Genomic DNA, 19407 nt, shown 5'->3' with positions numbered 1-19407 from the left:
CATATATTTCATGTTATAGTAGTCTCGGACGACTACTCTGCACATGTTGTTCATTTTAAGAACACTTTCACTGCAGATTTGACAAAATGCAAAGAAGATACTGATGTGAGATTTCTAAAGATATCGAACAGCACTCAACCCAAGGCTTAAGAATCTGAAGTGCCTTCCAAAATCTGAGTGGGACAAGGTGTTGAGAATGCTTTCGAAAGTCTTAAAAGAACACTCAGATGCAGAAACTATAGAACCTGAACCATCAAAAAAAGAAAAAAAATCAACCTTCTGCTGGTTGCATCTGACTCAGATGATGAAAATGAACATGTGTCGGTCCCCACTGCTTTGGAGGAGAACCCATAATCAGCATGGATGCATGTCCTCTGGAATGGTGGTTGAAGCATGAAGGGACATACGAATCTTTACCACATCTGGCATGTAAATATCTTGTGACACCAACTACAACAGTGCCATGAGGACACCTGTTCTCACTTTCAGCATTATCTCCTGCAAATGTAAACAAACTTGTTTGAGTGATTGGCTGAACAAGAAATAGGACTGAATGGACTGGTAGGCTTTAAAGTTTTACATTGTTTTATTCTTGAAAGTTGAATTTACAAATGTAGAATTATGTACCAAAAAAACCCTGCATTCATGATAAAGAGACTGCACTACAGTGCTCATATTAGGTGAGCTGGGAAAATATTATCTTTTGTTTTTTACAGTGCAAATATTTGTAATAAAAATATAAAGTGAGCACTGTACTCTTTGCATTCTGTGTTGTAATTGAAATCAACACATTTGAAAAATTAGAACACACCCAGAACTATTTAAATAAATGGATATTCTATTATTTACATTGCAATTAATCGCTTGATTAATCACATTTTTAATTGCTTGACAGCCCTAATTTAGTGATGACAGAACTACAAGGGAGGGAACAGCTTTATTCTCCAATTCTAGGATGAGTCTAGATCAAAGATGACAGCATTTTTACTTGTTAACTGAACACATTTGATGGAAAAAACTGAGGAAGGAAGACTCTCTCAAGATCAGACAAACCTAATTATCACCAACTAATCTTATATAGTTTCTAATCACGTAGCATTTACAACATTGAGTATTTAAAAGTAAGCTCTAAAAGTAGGTTACCACAACTAACTAGACTTCCGGTTTCCTATGCCACCTATCATAGCAGTTAAACATTAGAAGATACTAGAGACACAAAGCCCACGTCCAGACTAACCCGCGGCATCGGCGGGTTAAAATCGATTGCTCGGGGATCGATATATCGCATCTAGTCTGGACGCGATGTATCGATCCCCGAGCGCGCTTACATCGATTCCGGAACTCCATCAACCCGAACGGAGTTCCGGAATCGACACGGAGAGCAGCGGACATTGATGCCGCGCCGTCCAGACGGGTGAGTACCTCGATTTTAGAAATTCGACTTCAGCTACGTTATTCACGTAGCTGAAGTTGCGTATCTAAAATCGATTTTAATACCCTAGTCTGGACGTGGCCTAAGGCCATGTCTTCACTGCTGAAAGAGGTAACCTCCAGGTAAAATATACACCAACATGCATGAGCTGTTTCAAGCTAAAAATACAATGAAGACAAAGCACTTTAGTTTTACTGCCATGTAAACTAGGTGAAGTCAGCACAACAATCCCCCAATCATAGGTGGCATTAGAAGACAGCTAAAAAGTTTAATATCAGGAAACAATTTCTTTTCTGTGGAAGCAATTATTACAGGGATGTTACACAATCACAAATGGAAGGACAGGCCATCCTAAATTAAACAAGGTATCTCTCCATAAGCATGGTCCACTCTGGGAAAGTTTTAGAACTCCTGAATGGAAAAAAGGCACATCATTACTAGATATGCAGAACCAAACCCGATGAGGAATTTGAGGCATTGTCCTTAAAAAAAGAGGAAGCACTTAAATGACTCAGATGCCTAAACCCCATTTTTAAAAGTGACTTCAGCACTTAATTCATTGAAAGTCAATTGGACTTAGGAGCCCAGGTCACTTTTGAAAGTGTTACACCTTACTTTTCATGACTCTGTAAATTCTCTTTGTAATACATGCCCTATTTATGAGTAAGCACAGGAAAATAAATTCACCTGAATTGAAGTGCCAGTATCTGAGGTCTGATCTGCCAGTATTTTTTACGCATGTATATCTTAGCATAAATTAATGATAAGATTAAGTACTGCAGATTGTGAATGTCTTGCAATTCTTAGGGCCACTTTTCAGAGAACAAGGTATTCTCTATTCTATCCAAATGGATAGAATCAAGGTATTAGCCTTCACATTTCCCTTCCCACACCTTCACAAATTTTCTTGCCATCACTCAGTGTTATTGATCATTTAGGTTGTAAGAGTCTCAGGGCAGGGGCAAGGGAGACAAAATCCTATTCCTATAGGCCTACATGCATACCTATGAACGTGTATCCATATACTTGCTTGTCTACGGTAAATTAGAAATGTAAATAACATCAAGTACTTAAAATCAAGAGCAGAACCAAGACTAAACTGTGGGAAATATTTCACTAAATCTGAGATGCAACACCATAAAGCAGTCTAATATCAGCTCTATCAAACAGTATCTATGCTGGAATATTATTTTAGGGAACAATCTCAAATCTCTGGAGTTCTTCACGGCTCCCACTGATATTACAGCAGTTCAGTGACATTCATCAAACTGATATATTCCTAACCATGAATTAGCTCAAGAGAAGATGAATCATTTGTTTAATATCCCGCTGGCTACATACATCCATTCTTTCAATCTTACCAAACAGCACATTTTAAGGGAAATATTCAGGTTACATGGCCCCTAGGCAATTTACTCCAGAAATATTTAGTTATTTATTCAAGCATCTATTGACACAAGCCAATAAAAGTTAGGATAATGAGAACTGAGTTAGTGAATGGAAGACAGTTATATATCATTTTGATTTTCTTGGCTTTTGTCTCAGCATGTTACAACTTTGATGTTACTCTTAATTATTTTAATGAAAATATCGAACACAGCCATAAATTGCTTTCACAAATGTTTGCTACTGGGATACTTAGCAGTTTTACTAAGGTTTTCTGCACATAAATACTAGGACAGTCTTTTGGAGCCATCCAATAGCCATCCACAGCAACTGTTTTCTGAATGTAAAAAGGTAAATGTACTTTAGGAAAAACCTCCAACATAAGTTTGCTTGTCAGTAGTCTGCAGCAAGGAGATTTAGAAACAGTTAATTCTTCCTAATATCTAACCTACAGATAGTTAAGCACTTGAGCAGGTTTCCAAGGTGGTTGTGGAATCCCCACCACTAGAGATATGAACACGTGCCAGAGATGGTCTAAATATACCTGTCACTGCCTCAGCAGAAGGATATGGATTAGATGACTGTTCAAGGTCCCTTCCAGCTCTACTTTTCTATGATTCTTTGACAAAACCAGAATTCATTTCCCAGTTTTAAGCTTCCTACCACTTGCAAGAACTGAGAGGGGAACTGTAACTCCTGTCACTAGACAAAGTTCTCTGGAAAGGAGACTCTCCGTGCTCCTCAGATCTCATCAAGTGAGAATATGCAATAATTGCAGCCATACCTTCCCTACCTGCAAGGCTAAGGCACTCTAAAGATTGTGAGTTGCTCAGATTCTATGGGCTAAATCTGAGAGGTGGAAGGTAAGTCAGCAGGAGAGTGCCTCCCCTTAACACAGCACGGTGTAGACTTCAGTTTTGTAAGTTACATAACTGAAGTAGCATAACTTAGGTCAACTTACAGCTTTAGTGTAGACCAGTCTTATAATAATGGGGGCAATACAAGTGCATGACAGACTAATTTACCAAAGCATAGGTGTATCACACTGCATTATATACACCCATAATAGGACACTAGAACTAAATTAGCCTAACCAGGTGATAACAGCTAAGTAGGGGTGCACTATATCGCATACACAGTCACTGCAAGATCATGTTCATCTTATTCACCCTCTCCTGCATCCAGTAGTTACATTCACCTGTTGCATGTTGTCAGTTACAAAAAAAAAGGTTTTAATCTGACATGAGATTCTCTTTACCAGAAATGTTCAGCCTTTTTGTCTAAAAGCAAAGCTTCATTGTTGCCAGTCCTTAACACTTTCTTTCAGTGGGTTTCTACAGTGTCTAAAGCAGAACTGGGATCTGATCGGGACAGGTGCTTTTAGGGACCACTGTAATCCATACAATTCTCCACCACAGTTTAAGTGTTGGAGGCCAGAAAAATACTGAAACCTAGCACTACTATTACATGCAACTGAGCTATCACCTATACCATCTTCAACTTGGCATCTAGTTGTTTTATTTTTGTTAAAGTGAAGCATGGAATAACTCCACTTGTTTCCACATGCACTTTCTAATGCACTCTCCAGGTTTTATAAAACTACTGTATGGAAGTTAAACAAGCTTCCCACAAGACCAAGAAAATTTATTTAGCAATATTTTGCTGTTACAGTATTGTAAGAATGAATGAAATATTGGGAAAGTGAGCTTTGCATTTTCCTTGCATTGCATACAGTACTGAGTTAAAAAGATACTAGTGTCATGTATCTACTACAAAGGGTTCAATAGAGTTTAAAAGCTGCGTGTTCCCTGCCTTAAGATTTTTACATAAAACACTCACCGGGGGGTTGCACCTATACAAGCCATCGCTAATTTTAACCCTTCTGTTCCATTTTAATTTTGCAATACTGGATACCATCAGGTGTTGGCTAAGAGTGGAAAGGGATCTTTGTTTAGGTTTTTGTTTTAGACAGGGAAGTCTGCTGATAACTCATGGTTAGAAACTAGGGCCCTGATCCTCCAAACACTCAAATATAAGCACTTCACATTCGTGAGCAGTTCCACTGAATTCAGTGGAAGAGTTCTCAAGCGTAAGTTACTCATGCACCTGAACGGAACCTAAAATTTGAACCACGAGTGAAACTTTTTTTTTTTAAACTCCCCAAAAGCCTATATCTATGCTATTTCAATCTTTTGTATTTCAAAGTGACATGTTTAGTATTTGCATTACAGTAGCAAGTAGGGGCTAAGATTATACAGTGCCTACCACTGCAGGACCCGAAAGAGTAAAATGGTGCTCTACAAAAAAGAGTATACAATCTATAAAAGCCAGACACAGGGTGGGGAAAGGGCAACATACAACCAAAGCCAACGGTGATGGTTTGCAGGTATCATACCTGTGTATGAATTTATTATGTAATACAGTACACTTCATTAATTTCACCCCAGTAAGGCATCAGTGGGAGACAAGGGAAGATAGGAAGGGATTACCTAAAAGGAGTAACAAAAGCAGGGAGCAAGACTGAGCAGAGGATGGAGTAGACAATAGAGACCAGCTGCAAAGAGGCGCAACTGAAGAGACTGAGGGAGGGGATAGGAATAGGCTTTCTAAAACAGTCTGTATACTTGATCCTTGACTCAGTTTTAAATTAGGAGAGTCAAAATACAGATAGACCAAGTTCATTCCAGATAAACAGATGTTTGTCAATTGACATGGGCTGGAACCTCCTAAGCCTATCCTCTACAAGGATTATTAAAGATCTAAAACCAAACAAACAGTTTATGGCATCTCTGAAAGATACTGCTTAAAGTTATCTCTAAGTCATAAACAAAGTGCTTTTTGTACAGCGCATTCTGCTTTTTAATGGTGTTGGTTCCCTCTATACAATTATAAGAGACAAGACTGAAAAGTAATTTCCTTTTCATCGAGTCTCTTAAAAAATACCAGAAAATTTCAACCGTTTTGTCTAAAAGCAAGCTTCATTTCAGCCAAGTCTCTTAAGTATTATCCTAGCTAACACTCCCCTTTGTGCAACACTCCTTTCTCCCACTACTGTATTGACATATTTACTTTCAAAAGTAAAACAAACCTATTCCCCCCCTGCACCTCTCAGGCAAGACTTTACCACTTCATGTTTTTGAAACAGCAGCCTGTTTCATTCAGGAGTTGATGTTTAAAAAGAAATAAACCCAACTATTTGAAAATCCAATTGCTTGTCTCTTACTATGTACCAGGGGTCGGCAACCTTTCAGAAATGGTGCGCCGAGTCTTAATTTATTCACACTAATTTAATGTTTTGTGTGCCAGTAATACATTTTAAGAAGGTCTCTTTCTACAAGTCTATAATATATAACTAACTTATTGTTGTATGTAAAGTAAATTAGGTTTTAAAAATGTTTAAGAAGCTTCATTTAAAATTGAATTAAAACGCAGAGCCCCCCCGAATCGGTGGTCAGGACCCAGGCAGTTTGAGTGCCACTGAAAATCAGCTTGTATGCCACCTTTGGCATGCTTCCCATAGATTGCCTACCCCTGCTATATACGGGGGATTTTAAAAGTTACTGGTGCAGCCCAAAATTCTTTCACGAAAAATTCGTGAAACGATCAAAATATTTTGGGGTATAATTCATGTGTGGGAAAAATGAAGACTACACACAAAATCGCGAGACTATCAAACAACCAAAATATGATCTTAAATAGATATTTTTCAATAATTAATATTACAGATTTAGTTGCCTAGGGCAGGATGAAGACTAGTGTGGATTTTTTTATTTTGATTTAAGAGGAAGTATAGAGTTGCAAACTTTCCATCATCAAATTAAGTTGTAGTGATATGTTCCAAAGTTTGTTTAAATGATGTTTCAGATCTTTTAACTAAGATCTATGTAGGCCACATAAATTAAACCTGTGTTACTATGAAGTTACTCCTTTATACATATTTGAAGTTAAGGTTTATAGATGAGTATTGATTAAGATTTATGGATGAAGTTATTAAAAGTAAGATCTGAAATTTTTTTTTAAAGTGATACTCATCAGATCTCCTTAGTTTGATATCACTTATGTCAAATCTGAAATGTTGACCATTAAGAAGAACTGTTCCTGAAATGCCAAGAGTTTGAACATTCAGAAAATACTTGATGATTCAATCCCTGAGACAAGTAAGCACATGGAAAGTATTATCCTAGACCATTCAAAGAAACAGTCAAACATACATACAGAATTTATTGTTTTTTAAAACTAAGCTGCTTTATGGAGATAAGGAGAATGAGAGCAGCAGCAAACAGAAGAAAGAAAATAATTTGGAAAAAAGTGTTCATAGGTTATGTAGGGAAAGTGTTTAGTTTACGAGTCTTTACGCATTATCTTTCCATTTGCAGCAAGCTGTTGAATATGGTTTATCGAAGAAGTTCAAATATTCACCCGAATGTATTACTGATGTCATGGTTTAGAATTTGGCCCCGTACAACTAATACAGATCAGACCAAGCTTCAAGTTAATGAAGTCATCTGGGCTAAAACCCAGTATAATTTAGCATTTAAATAGTTTTTTTATTATTATTATTATTTTTAGAAATGAGCACTGGCAAAATGCTGCTACTAAATGAAGTAGTGGTTTAACAGATAGTGAGAAGAGTAGCTCCTCACATCCCCTCGACTTGAAATTAATGGATTAAGCCAGAATCACTCATGCTCCCACTCCCTAGACTTCATATTGAGCACAGATACCACCACCAACAAAAACAAATAATTCATTCCCAAAACTTAAATTTTTCCTAAAAATAAACTGAAGCAGAGGCTCACAATTTACAAGACTGAAGAAGGGAAACAGGAAAAGAGACTTCCTGAGATAATCATTAACACCAGAAATGAGACTAAATAACAGTAAAAAGAGAAACATTTACTCAATTTTATCTTTTCAGCCCTTCTGGCAAAAAAGTCTAACTTGTGTGCAAGGAAGAGGGGAGGGGCACAATGGAGATGTCCTTCAGATTAATCTTCAAGCAGTGTTTTCAGCTCCCTCAAACAGTGGAGAATTCAGTTGTGTATGAAGATTTTATTAGTCTCAATTACCATCATTTACATCCCCTAACTGAAGTTGAGAGCAACAGTTCCTAATAGCAAAAGCAGGTTCTCTCCCTCCAATATCATCTACAGTTCACAATGGAAAAGCTGAACAAACTTAAGTCACATTTGAAGGCAGATGACCTGGAACATTTGATGTAGGAAGGGATGCAAACTCATCAGGATTGAATAGAGAATGCACTTTACTGGGTAGATCATATGAACTAAAATACATTTATCTAGCTTGTTCTCTTCAGAGCTACTGCTGAAGCCTGAAGTCCAATTTCCGGTTGAGGACAGAGACCAGCCTCACCAATAAGTGACCCACCCTCAAATTATTTCTAGAGTGCACCATGGTGTCCAAAGATTTGGATCTTGCAGTGGTGGAAAAGGGAAAACAGGTGAAGGTTTAAAAAACAAACACTAATTGGGGTTACTAGTCTCCCCGAAGAAGATGATGCAGATTTTGCCAGACATCCACTACCTCCTCTCCTCGGGGGATAAAACTGATTCAGCCAACACAGGGAGGAGCAGATTCTGCTGTGTGTGTTACCGTCTCTCCTGATGTCGGGGAAAAGGAAAGTTGGGGAGGAGTTTTTGGCAAGTGTCACAGCCTCTTTCAGAAAGGGGGGAGGGGAAGGAGGAAGAAAAAGGGGATTTCGCTGGGTGTATGACAGCCTCCCCGGTGCCATCCTCCTCCAGGTGAGACAAGAGATGAATATGAGCCTCCTCTATCCCACCCCCTAAAAGGGGCAGGAGGGGGTGAGGTGCTGAGGCAAGGAGGGGGTATGACAGCCTCCCCCGGGGCAGGAAGGGGTGGACGCCTGGTGAGTGTGTGACAAGCGGAAGTCACACACGCTCCGAGCGAGCCAGGCGCGGGCCGGACACCCCGGGATTCCGCTACTCACGCAGGCGCTGAGCCCCGAGGGATTTACCTGGCCGAAGAGCTGCGCTGCCCGGACTCCCCCAGCCCGGCTGCCCCCCGGCCGCAGCCGCCGCTGAAGATAAGGGCGGCGGGCAGACCCAGACGCTGCTGCCGTCACCGAGCGCAGCGCCCACCCTGCAGCTGCTGCGCCCCGTTTCTCTGAACCGCTCAGACTCTCGCGCTGGAGGCCGCCATTTTCACTCCGGCAGCGAAACGCCTTCTATGCGCAAGCACAGTCGGTTCCCACACTGTCACGAGACCCTGTCAGCTGACTCTCCCCATCCCTTTTCCCGTCCCGAAACGGCCCCTCCCTTACCGAGCAGCAGCCTACATGCGCATGCGCAAATCGGAGAGCAGCCGTGAGTTGGCATGGCACAGAGGGACTGCGGGAGGGCTCAGTGAGTGGGCGGGGCACAGGAGGGTGGGTGGAGAGGGGTCAGTGAGAGGACGAGGCACAGGCGGAGGGACTGGGCAGGGCTTAGTGAGAGGGCGGGGCACCGAGGGGAGGTGCTTGAGAGGGCTCAGTGAGTAGGCGGGGCACCGAGGGGAGGGGCTGGAGAGGGCTCAGTGAGTGGGCGGGCCATCGAGTGGGGGGCTGCGGAGGCTCAGTCGGGGGGCGGGGCACCGAAGAGAGGGGGCTCGAGAGGTCTCAGGGAGTGGGTGGGGCACCGAGGGGAGGAGCTGAAGAGGGTGGGACACAGAGGAGGGGTTGGGGGAAGTTGTGTGGCAGGGAGCAGAGCTGGACAGGGTCAGAGAAGGAGGCTCTGAGAACTGGAAGGGGTCATGGTTATTAGGGTGACCAGACAGCAAGCGTGAAAGATCAGGATGGGGTGGAGGGTAATAGGAGCCTATATAAGACAAAGACCCAAAATTGGGACTGTCCCTATAAAATCGGGACATCTGGTCACCCTAATGGTATGGGTGGACTCAGAAGGACCTTTGGGGGTGAGGATGGTGTGAGTGGGAGGAAGGTGGTTTGGGCCTGTAAGACATAGTTACACGGAAGCTGAATGGAGGATGTCCACATCCATTATTTCTTAGATCGCCATGTGTTTTAAGCCTACCTTATGATTTTTGGGAGTGTGATTGTTGAACTGTGACTACTTGGGGGGGGCGAGGCCTCAAGCATTGACATGCCTACAATAATCATGGCTCCCTCCATTTTTCAGACCATGTCCTCTACTACATTTCAGTCTATGGGCCTCACCTAGCAATCTGTGTTTCTGTTGAGTTCAGTTTATGTTTTTCATGAATAAGCGCTGCAGTGTTGTGTCATAGTTACGTACACCACCATCAAAATGCAGACACCTGAGAAGTGGTAAATTGCACCCAACCAGTGAAAGGCACGCTGCATAATCAACAATCTATCACACCGAAGCAACTTTTTAATGATGTCAGTTTTATTAGTAAGGTGGAGTAGAAAGAAATAAAAATATGAACATAATTAACCTTAAAATGGTGGGGAGGCATAGCTCAGTGGTTTGAGCGTTAGGCTGCTTAAACCCAATGTTGTAAGTTCAATCTTCAAGGGGGCCATTTAGGGATCAGAGGCAAAAAATATGTCTGGGGATTGGGCCTGCTTTGAGTAGGGGGTTGGACTAGGTGACCTCCTGAGATCCCTTCTAACCCTGATATTCTAGTCTAATGTTAATCAACCCTGAGGGCTCATTTAAATTATACAGGCTGCCAGCTGAGGTTGGAGGGTGGGTATAGCAGCCAAGGATGGTTGTAGTATAAGGCTGCAACAGACCTGCCTTCCCTCCATCCATCTGCTTTCTGCATGCTGTCCCTGGAATGCAGTGATGCTGGAACAGAGTGGGGGTGCTGAGCTGCACCAGCCCTTCTCTCCACATCCCTCAGTGGCCCCTAGAGCTGAGGCCAGGAGCATGGCCATGGCTTCGGGGGGATGACACATGGACAGGGGTAAGATCCAAGGCTGGGGCCACAGCTAGGGGTGGGTGCGGGGCCAGAAGCAGAGCCCTGGGTATGGGGCCAACAACCAGGACCCTACATCTGGGCTGAGAGCTGAGTCCCAGGCACAGAGCTGGCAGGCAAGTCCTGGAACTGGCAGGGGGACCCTGACCACAGGGCCTACAGCTGGGACCCTGGACAGCAGGCAGGCACAGGGCTCGCAGCCAGCACCCTGTGCAAAACCTGGGGATACTGCAGTATCCCCTGCACCCCTACTTCCCATGCCTATATTGGAATATGATGTAGGAGCTCTGTGGAGCCTGCTGTATGAATCAGACGATTCCTCTGTGATGAGATTATTTCCCCATAGTCATCTATAGTAGCTTTAGGGCAGCATTGCAGTAGTATCCCTAATATAACTGAGGACAGAGGTAAATGTTTTTGAAACAACTGTGAATTGGCATGTTTGTCCATAAAATGCATTCCTTAGTAACATTTTTTAAAGCAGCTGATGAAAAGTGTTATATAAGAGCTAGGTTTATTTATTGAATGTTCTCAAATAGGCTTTGGATGTATTAGTCTAGTTAACATTGATAACCCCCCCTAAAATAGTGGGATCTAGTTTCCATTTTCTACTATTCTTGTCCTATACAGTATTCATCATGTCCCATAATTCATGGAATATCAGGGTTAGAAAGGACCTCAGGAGGTCATCTAGTCCAACCCCCTACTTGAAGCAGGACCAATCCCCAGACAGATTTTTGCCCCAGATCCCTAAATGGCCCCTTCAAGGATTGAACTCACAACCCTGGGTTTAACAGGCCAATGTGCAAACCACTGAGTTATCCCTCCCCACTTTAGGTAAAACATTTTACATGACTGAATAATCTTATTATTCAGAGTAGTAGTCAGAAGAATGTGGACCACCATTATAAAATAGTGCTAATGGGAAGCTAGTATCACTGGTGAAATTGATGTATAACTTGTAGTCACAGAAGTTTGAAAAAGTTAAAATAAGACTCACTGTTCTATTATTACATTAGGAATTCCAAGGGTCTAATTGCAGGAAGAAATGGTGAGGTCCGGAAAAGTTGTACATTCTAATACATATTACTCATGACACAACAGACTTTTGTTTTTGACCCGGTAGTATTTGCTGTTTATGTATAGAAAGTGAAAACACAGTAAATCAGGAGTTCTTTTGTAAAATATTTATTGCTGGACACCAAAGACTGACTAATAAGTAATACAATTACATTAATAAATTGTTGTAAACATTAAAACTAGGAGGTCATTCCAGAAACCAAGTCTTTGTTTCCTACAGGTTTTATCAAGCAGGATTGATAAACATATCTATTCAGATCAAACTAATATTTTAATATTAAAAAGCTAGGTGACCTTCCAATATTAAAGTTTGTGGTTTAAGTAATTAAAAAATAAGTCAGTAAAGAAAACATCAGGGTTAATTCCTGGTTCCACTGAAGTCAATGAGAGTTTTGCTCTTGACTTCAAGTGTGGCCAGATTTTCCTGCAGTCAGAAACAGTATGAAACTATTTTAAATTTATGCAAAAATTGGAATTTTAAAGCAGTAAAATGTCTTTTGGGTCTTTTTCAAGGCTAAAATTCTTGGTAACCTCAATCTGCTTCGTCTTCCTGTCTTCATTACTTCCAGATCTTTCATCTGAAGAATTATTTCAAATGTCAATCTGACCTTGTCAGATCAAATACTATCATTTCCACAAGAGTCAGGCTACCTCTAGTCTAGTAAACAAGGTCTCTCCTTACCATCCAATTACTGGATTCCGGAAGGAATGAAGATCTCCAATCTACTACTAAATAATTAACACTACAGTACATCAAACTGTTTCTGTGATCAGCACCTAATCTAAAGTGTTGTGTGGTTTTGTTCTTTTTTGGTGTGACTAAATTCTTCAGATATGTTACAGTACCTTGATACAACAGAGAACCAATGCACTGTATATATGCAACAAGAACAATAAGGTATCTTGACCATTTAAATACAATCCTTAATAGCAGGGTTCTATATTTGTAAAGCACATTTACTGAGATTCACAGCAATCACAAAAGACCAGATTCTGCCTAGCATGAGTACAAGTGTTCAGGGTGAAGTGGGCAAAAAGAGCTTCTAGCCCTTGCACTATCTGTGGAGGCTGGGCAAAATTACACTCCAGTACTGTGGGGTGGCAGAGTCTCTCCAGCTTGTCTTGTGGGCTCAATGTGCCTCGAATAAAGCTGAGAGGAGGTGGAGCCATGGTTTCACCTCCCTCTTCACTGCACAGCAAAGTCAACCAACAGGGTGGGGGATAGCTGCACCTTACAAAGACGTATAGTAGTGGGGAGCAGAAGCTACACACTGAGATAGAATGTCATTGTTCTGCATGTTCTGAGGCTCTGCATTAGCCCATAATATGGGTTGTGCCTAAATGGCACGATCTAGCCTAGTATTAGTAATACTAAAAAACTATATCGGGCCTTGCTTTAAAAATGGCCTCCATTTTTGTCCCCGTATTTGAATATTTAGGCATCTAACTACAGTATCTGATTGATCCCACAAATAAAATAGATGGTTAAGGGGAGATATTCAAAGGCACAAAGTGGAGGTCAGTGTAAAATGCCTAATGAGAGTCAACAGGAGGTTGCATGCCTAACTCCCCCCTTTGATAATCTCCCTCCTAAATCCTCTCAGTTGTGCCCACAGAATGCAGATGCAGATCTGTAGATACAAAAATAGAGATTGGGTAGGGAACCCCTTAAATATCCATCTCATGAGGGAATGGGGGAATTCTCTTGTAAAGAGCAGAACCTACTGATTCTCTCCCTGTTAAAGGAGAATACAGCTAAGAGAGAATGGAGTGTATATTCTAGTCTTATTTAGCTTATTGATATATGGGTTGCCTTTGATCATGCTCAGAGTGGGAGTACTATGTGCCTTGTAAGGACTATTGCATGGAGCTAAAAAAAAAGAAAACTGCATGCAATATGAGGTTTTTACCTAAAATAAAATGTTTTAATGCATCACTCTTTCTGGCCTCCTCTGAAGTCATGATCCAGTCAATATAGTACTCCAGAATAAATTCAGTCTTACCAATCCTCATATTTATTTCAAATTGTCTCAAATTACTTGTATACCATCCTAGCTGAACTACATAAGAAATCTTTTTAGTATGGTTAGCTATCTATCCATCATATTTTGAGGGTATATTCTAGAAGTACTCCATCCATATTACAGAACAAATGTTTTATTAGCCCTGTTACATTATATGTTTTCCTTCAGATTTTCCTAATTTTAGTAATATTCATATGCTCGTGTTCTCCTGATTTCTATATATAAATTTATCAGTTTAAAATGTTGCCCGCATTTCAGTTTAGTATTTGGTAGCAAGTTTGCTTTGATGCAAACTTGACTGAGAAGTTTTCACAGATTGTATCCAGTGCAAGTGCTGCTGCTAAACTTATTTCATTATGTGGTCTTTCCTTTTTGTTCTATTTGAGCCATTCCATTAGCACGCAAAGTATGAGCTAGCAGCTTCTGACTAGAAATGGAGGCTGACTTATGGTCTAAGCCTCAGAGGTAGTTCTTCCAATGAGGGTTGAGTCACCAGTGCGGGAAGCTAGAAAAGCATCCACTGTGGCTGTGTATACTAATCTCCTTCTGTGTATAAGCAGAGGACCCCTCACTAACAGTTACTGTCAGATGGGCACCTTCCCTGGCTGTTAAATTAACACACAACATTAACGTAAAATACTAAAAATAAATTAAATCCCTTCGCCTTAGGTTTTCATAATGGCATTTGCTGAACAGTAGCTGCTATGAGTGTCATTAGCTCTGATTCTACAAGTGGACCATTGGAGGTGCAATGGATGAAAGCCATAGGTCTCCATGCAGGGGTAAAAGTTCACTCACACTGATATTACTTTATAATTATAGCCTTAGTTTGGAATACTCAGAATCCACGTGCCAAATTCTTCCTTCATGTAAACCTAGTGACTTAGATCCAAATTCAGCCTATCTGGATGGTAGAATTTGGTGGTACAATGGTCTGGGTTTTCTGGAAGGATCACAGAATGCTTTATGGCCAGGAAAGAAGCCATTAGCACTGTGTGATCAGGTAACCTGAATCAACAGGACAAAAACCTGAAAGTTTGATTGGAAGTCATTAAACTGATAGCTAACTAGAATAGTTTTGAGGGAAGGAGAAAAAACACAAAGAGGAGGCTTAATGACCCTCAGAGGTTTTGAAAAATGCTTAAATCAACCCCAAAGGGTATGTCTACACTGCAGTAAAACACCCATGGGTGGCTCACAGGCCTCAGGGGTATAAAACTTTTGTGTAGACATTTGGGCTTGGGAATTCTCTCTCCTTGTGGGGTCCCAGGCTCCAGCCCAACCATCTACATTGCAAATGTATAGCCCCACAGCCTGAGCCCTGCGAATCTGAGTCAGCTGACATGGGCCTGGCACAAGTATTTTATTGCAATGTAGGCATATCCAAACTGACCAGTAAGGTGGCCATATGAGTCACCCTGTGGACACAGGGGTCCATTGCTATGGGTACTAGGGAAGCCATGAGACTTTCTACTGAGTGGGACCAAGCAGATTCAGTCCTGAAAATGAAACAGGGACATTGCTAACCTCAGGATGGAAGAGTCTTTGATTTTTACTTAATCTGTATTTTAAGAGCCTTACTGCTTACCCTGTGATGTTTATTTTAATGTTAAATATTAAATTCCATGTTTTAATTTTATTTCCATCAATTCTCTGACTCTATTCTCTATTTTTTAAGTTAAACCAGTATTGGTCTGTTCTGGAGTTATTGCGGTGATCTGGCCCATGGAGGGTGTGATGGGGTATTCATCCCCACACTAGCACTGAAGAAGTTAATGTAGGCTGAGAAGAGAGCTAATTAACCAGACAGGTCAGCTTAAATAATCACCTGACTGAATAATGAGGGAGCCCAGATGAGGAGGCACAGCTGAGCTGAGTTTATAAAGACAGGATTGGGTGCAGGGAAGTGGTCTGCTGTTACTTTCTGGGAGAAGGGAGGTCTGATTGGGGTTCTTGGGCCAAAGTAGCCTACAGTTATTCTCTGGGAGAAGAGTTTTGGGGCTAGCAAACCCAGAGAAGTGGGGGAGCTTGCTGCTTGGTAAGGCAGCTAAGGTCCAGAATGCAAAAGACCTTGGCTGCTGATTTAGAAGGTCCCTGGGTAGAGGGTAGGCCCAGGTTCCCTTACTAGCCAGTGGGGAAGTGGCACTAGCTGGGCAATGAATAGGAAGAAGATACTTTGATACCCTGAAAGGGAAGGACACGTGTGACTTGGCAGGAGGGCTAAGACATGAACACAAAGCAGCTTGCCTTGCTCAGAGCCAGGAAGAGGAAACAGGGCAGATGGTGAGAGGTGGAAAAGAGGTGTCTGACCTGGAATCAGCTAATCTGCAGAGCGACCAGGAGAAAGCACACTAGAGGTGAGCAGACCCCATGACAGAAGGATTGTCTAAGCTTAGGTTCTTGATTAACAACATAAAGTAGGCTGTCAGCGTTCTGCCTGTGGTACAGTGATTAGAGCAAGGGAAAAGACCAAGGAAGAGAGCTGAGTTCTGAGCAGCAAAGGTGATCAGTTATTTGGGTCAGTTTGGGCAACATACCCTCTGATCCCTGTATCTAAATGATCCGTGTGCCAAATTGACAAAGACCTCAAATGACATGTGATGTCAATTTTGTCCGGTTTCATACTTTATTAAACTTTCAGATGCAACTGAACAGGCTACATGTACATAGTTAAACCCTATATTCTGTTCACAATTGCATTGTAAATCCCAGAGTAGAGCACTGAATGGCAAGAGTTTGCACAGAAAGTAGAACTGCTCTGTATAGCAGTGACGTTATTAGTTACAAAAACACCTTCCAATTAAAAGTACTGTACTTTACACAGTTGTAACCAGCCTACCTCTCTACTAGCAGATGGAACAAGTGTATAATGTTATACTGTACAACATTCACCTCCCCTTCTGCTACTACAAGTTACTGGCACAAAGAAGAAAATAACTTGCATTTGCTGTCCAGGGGCATTTACAGAATGCAGAAGCAGACAGTACAAATTCTAAAATGAGCACCACTGAGTATCATTTAGAGACTTTCCCCCTTTCAATAACCAGAGGACGTACAGCTACACACTCCTATATTCTTGCAGTTTGGCATAGCAAAGATCCCTTCCTTGTTCTCTATAGTCTCACCTCCATTCTCCTCCTGCTGCATTTCTGCAGCCCATGCTCTAGGACCCTGTGGGGTAGGAGAGTCTACATCGCAATTAAACAGCCCCCTAGTCTGAGCCAGAGTCAGCTGGCACAGGCCAGCTGTGGGTGTCTAATTGCAGTGTAGACATGTCTGAATCTTATGTCTGAATCTTTGAGCTCCTCCTGGTCAATTTCACTGTGTTGCAGATATGCAAGCATATTAAACTCTTATGTATCCACTCTGTTGGAAAATGTCTTCATCTCAATTGTTTTTATCAAGTGACTGGCCCATGGACTCACATTTCACGGAAACAGTTTGCAATGCATGACTGTGAAAGAGCACAACCAGCAGTAATAATCATGTGAAATGCACTAAGTAAGTTAACCTTGCATCCATCATCCATTTCAGGCAGCGGATCTCCATGTGTATTCCCTCGCTCACTTTGCTTTGCAAAAAGTGAACGGAAAGGTTTAAGAATGCTTGCACTGAATCCCAGTGTAAGGGATGTTCCTGGCTTTTTTCCATATGTGGAAAGAAGCAATGTTTTTGACTGGCAAATAACAGGCACAATACTTTTATCTTTCAAAACTGAAATCTGTATTACATCTTAAACCAGTAAAACCCAGCTGCAGCCACCCAGACATTTCCATTGCCTTTGTATTCAAGAGGTACAGTAGGTTATGAATTCCATGAAAACAATGGAGGTAATGTAGTTTTTCCCATAGCAAAAGTATATCTTTTCCACTGTAGTCTGGCAATTATTTTTTCTTTCTTCCATCACCTCCTCAGGTCAGGAAAGTCTTTTAAAGTTAGCATCCCCTTTCTGATATAGCCCAGTCCCATCATCACTCTAGGTGTGTTCTTTATTATGCTCCCACAGATGGAGAGGTAAAAATCTAAGTTTTGCAGGCCCTGAATGCACTGAAGTCTGTGTCCTTTTCCTTGTCATTAAGTTGTTTGGTTGCTCTGCACAGGGGCGGCTCCAGGCACAGCACACCAAGCGCGGGGGGGGGGGGGGCTGCCAGTTGCTGTGAGGGCATCAGTCAGGCTGCCTTCGGCGGCATGCCTGCGAGAGGTCCGCCGGTCCTGCTGTTTTGGCGGCAATATTTGGCTGAGGGTGTGGGACTGGCGGACCTCCCACAGGCATGCTGCCGAATCTTCATTACCAGCGGACCTCCTGCAGGCATGCTGCTGAAAGCTGCCTGACTGCCATGCTTAGGGCGGCAAAATAAATAGAGTCACCCCTGGCTCTGCAGACTAATTTATCCCTTTCTGCTACAGGATTACTAGTTCCCTGGATCAGCAGCAGACTACATAGAGATATGGCTGCTCAATTTATACCATCTGATCTTCTTCTATCTCCTTATTTTTTTTCTGCTTGTAGTCTAAATTCCAACAGGGCAACGCATCACTAAGTATTTTTCTTCCTTTTCAGGAGATTTGAGAGTATACACTGAGGAACTTTGAACTATTCATTCAGTTGCCCTGGCTTCTTGTTAGCATTTTTTCCAATACACCACGAGATTTCTACCTTGTTGTACTGAACATAGTCGAGCTGAATATTTTAGCATGAGAAGAGAGAGTGAGAGAACCACATTGGCCTTGCTGACTTAGCTACTTAGAGTGTAATCCTTATGACCTGAGGCCAGCTGATCCTTAACAGTAAAGCTTTATATGCATAAGCAGCAGGATTGGATTTACAGAAATGTACTTGCAAACTGTGATGACTGAATCTGAATTTCATTGTAGATGTATAAAATTAGATATTTTCTTACATCTTGTAAAGAAATTGCAGAGCCTTGTGCTTATTTTCCTCTTCTCTTATATAGAGATTGACAGCTATTAGATTTCTGGGTCCAGCTCCGGAACATTGTTTTTTTTCAAATGGCCATGTAGGCTAATGGATGTTACAGAAGCTTAGAGTGATGATTCAGCACCTGGCAGGAGAATAACAAATTGGTCAGTCATAGCTCTAAACTTCTTTCAGCTCAACCAGCAAAGAATGGCAAAATGCAGACACTGCTGATGAACAGTAAAACTAAAAAAACTGAAGCTGATGGTCCAGTTTCCAACCAGCTGATCACATGTAGTCCCATTTTCTCTTACAGTCAGCTTCTGGTGACAGTCTGCCTCAGGCAGCCCGATGCAGAATATCGTCAATCTTTCTATTTCAGAAGAAATTCTTGTCCTTTACTCTTCACTCCACTGTGGCTGCGCATGTAGCATCTTAAGCATCAGGCTGCTGTTAGTAACATTCTATCTTTTAAAGAACCAGAGGTAACAGCAAATATTCAACTTAGCCAAAATTAGGCTCATTACATACGTGTTATAGGTTGTCTTTGTTTCCCTGCTTATGCTGCTCTGCGTCTTCACTAGCCAGAAAGACTGCAGCAAGGGCCTGACCCTGCAAACCTTTACTTATGCAAATACTCTTATTAA

The 19407-nt window shown here is 41.7% G+C and overlaps 1 protein-coding gene across 3 annotated transcripts in view; it reads right to left on the bottom strand.

The window, feature by feature from the left end:
- DNAJC13 (DnaJ heat shock protein family (Hsp40) member C13) overlaps positions 1–9062 on the bottom strand; it is a 106460-nt gene extending 97398 nt beyond the window's left edge. For all 3 annotated transcript variants that reach the window (XR_003998858.1, XM_030551106.1, XM_030551107.1), the window contains exon 1: positions 8814–9062. The gene's annotated coding sequence lies outside the window, so the exon portion shown is untranslated. The remainder of the gene's footprint in view (positions 1–8813) is intronic.
- Between the last annotated feature and the right edge of the window lie 10345 nt (positions 9063–19407).

This window comes from Gopherus evgoodei, chromosome 2 (genome assembly GCF_007399415.2).
Source record: "Gopherus evgoodei ecotype Sinaloan lineage chromosome 2, rGopEvg1_v1.p, whole genome shotgun sequence".
Lineage (NCBI taxonomy): Eukaryota > Metazoa > Chordata > Testudines > Testudinidae > Gopherus > Gopherus evgoodei.
Note: the sequence above shows the minus strand (reverse complement) of the source record. Positions and strands in the feature narration are given on the sequence as shown.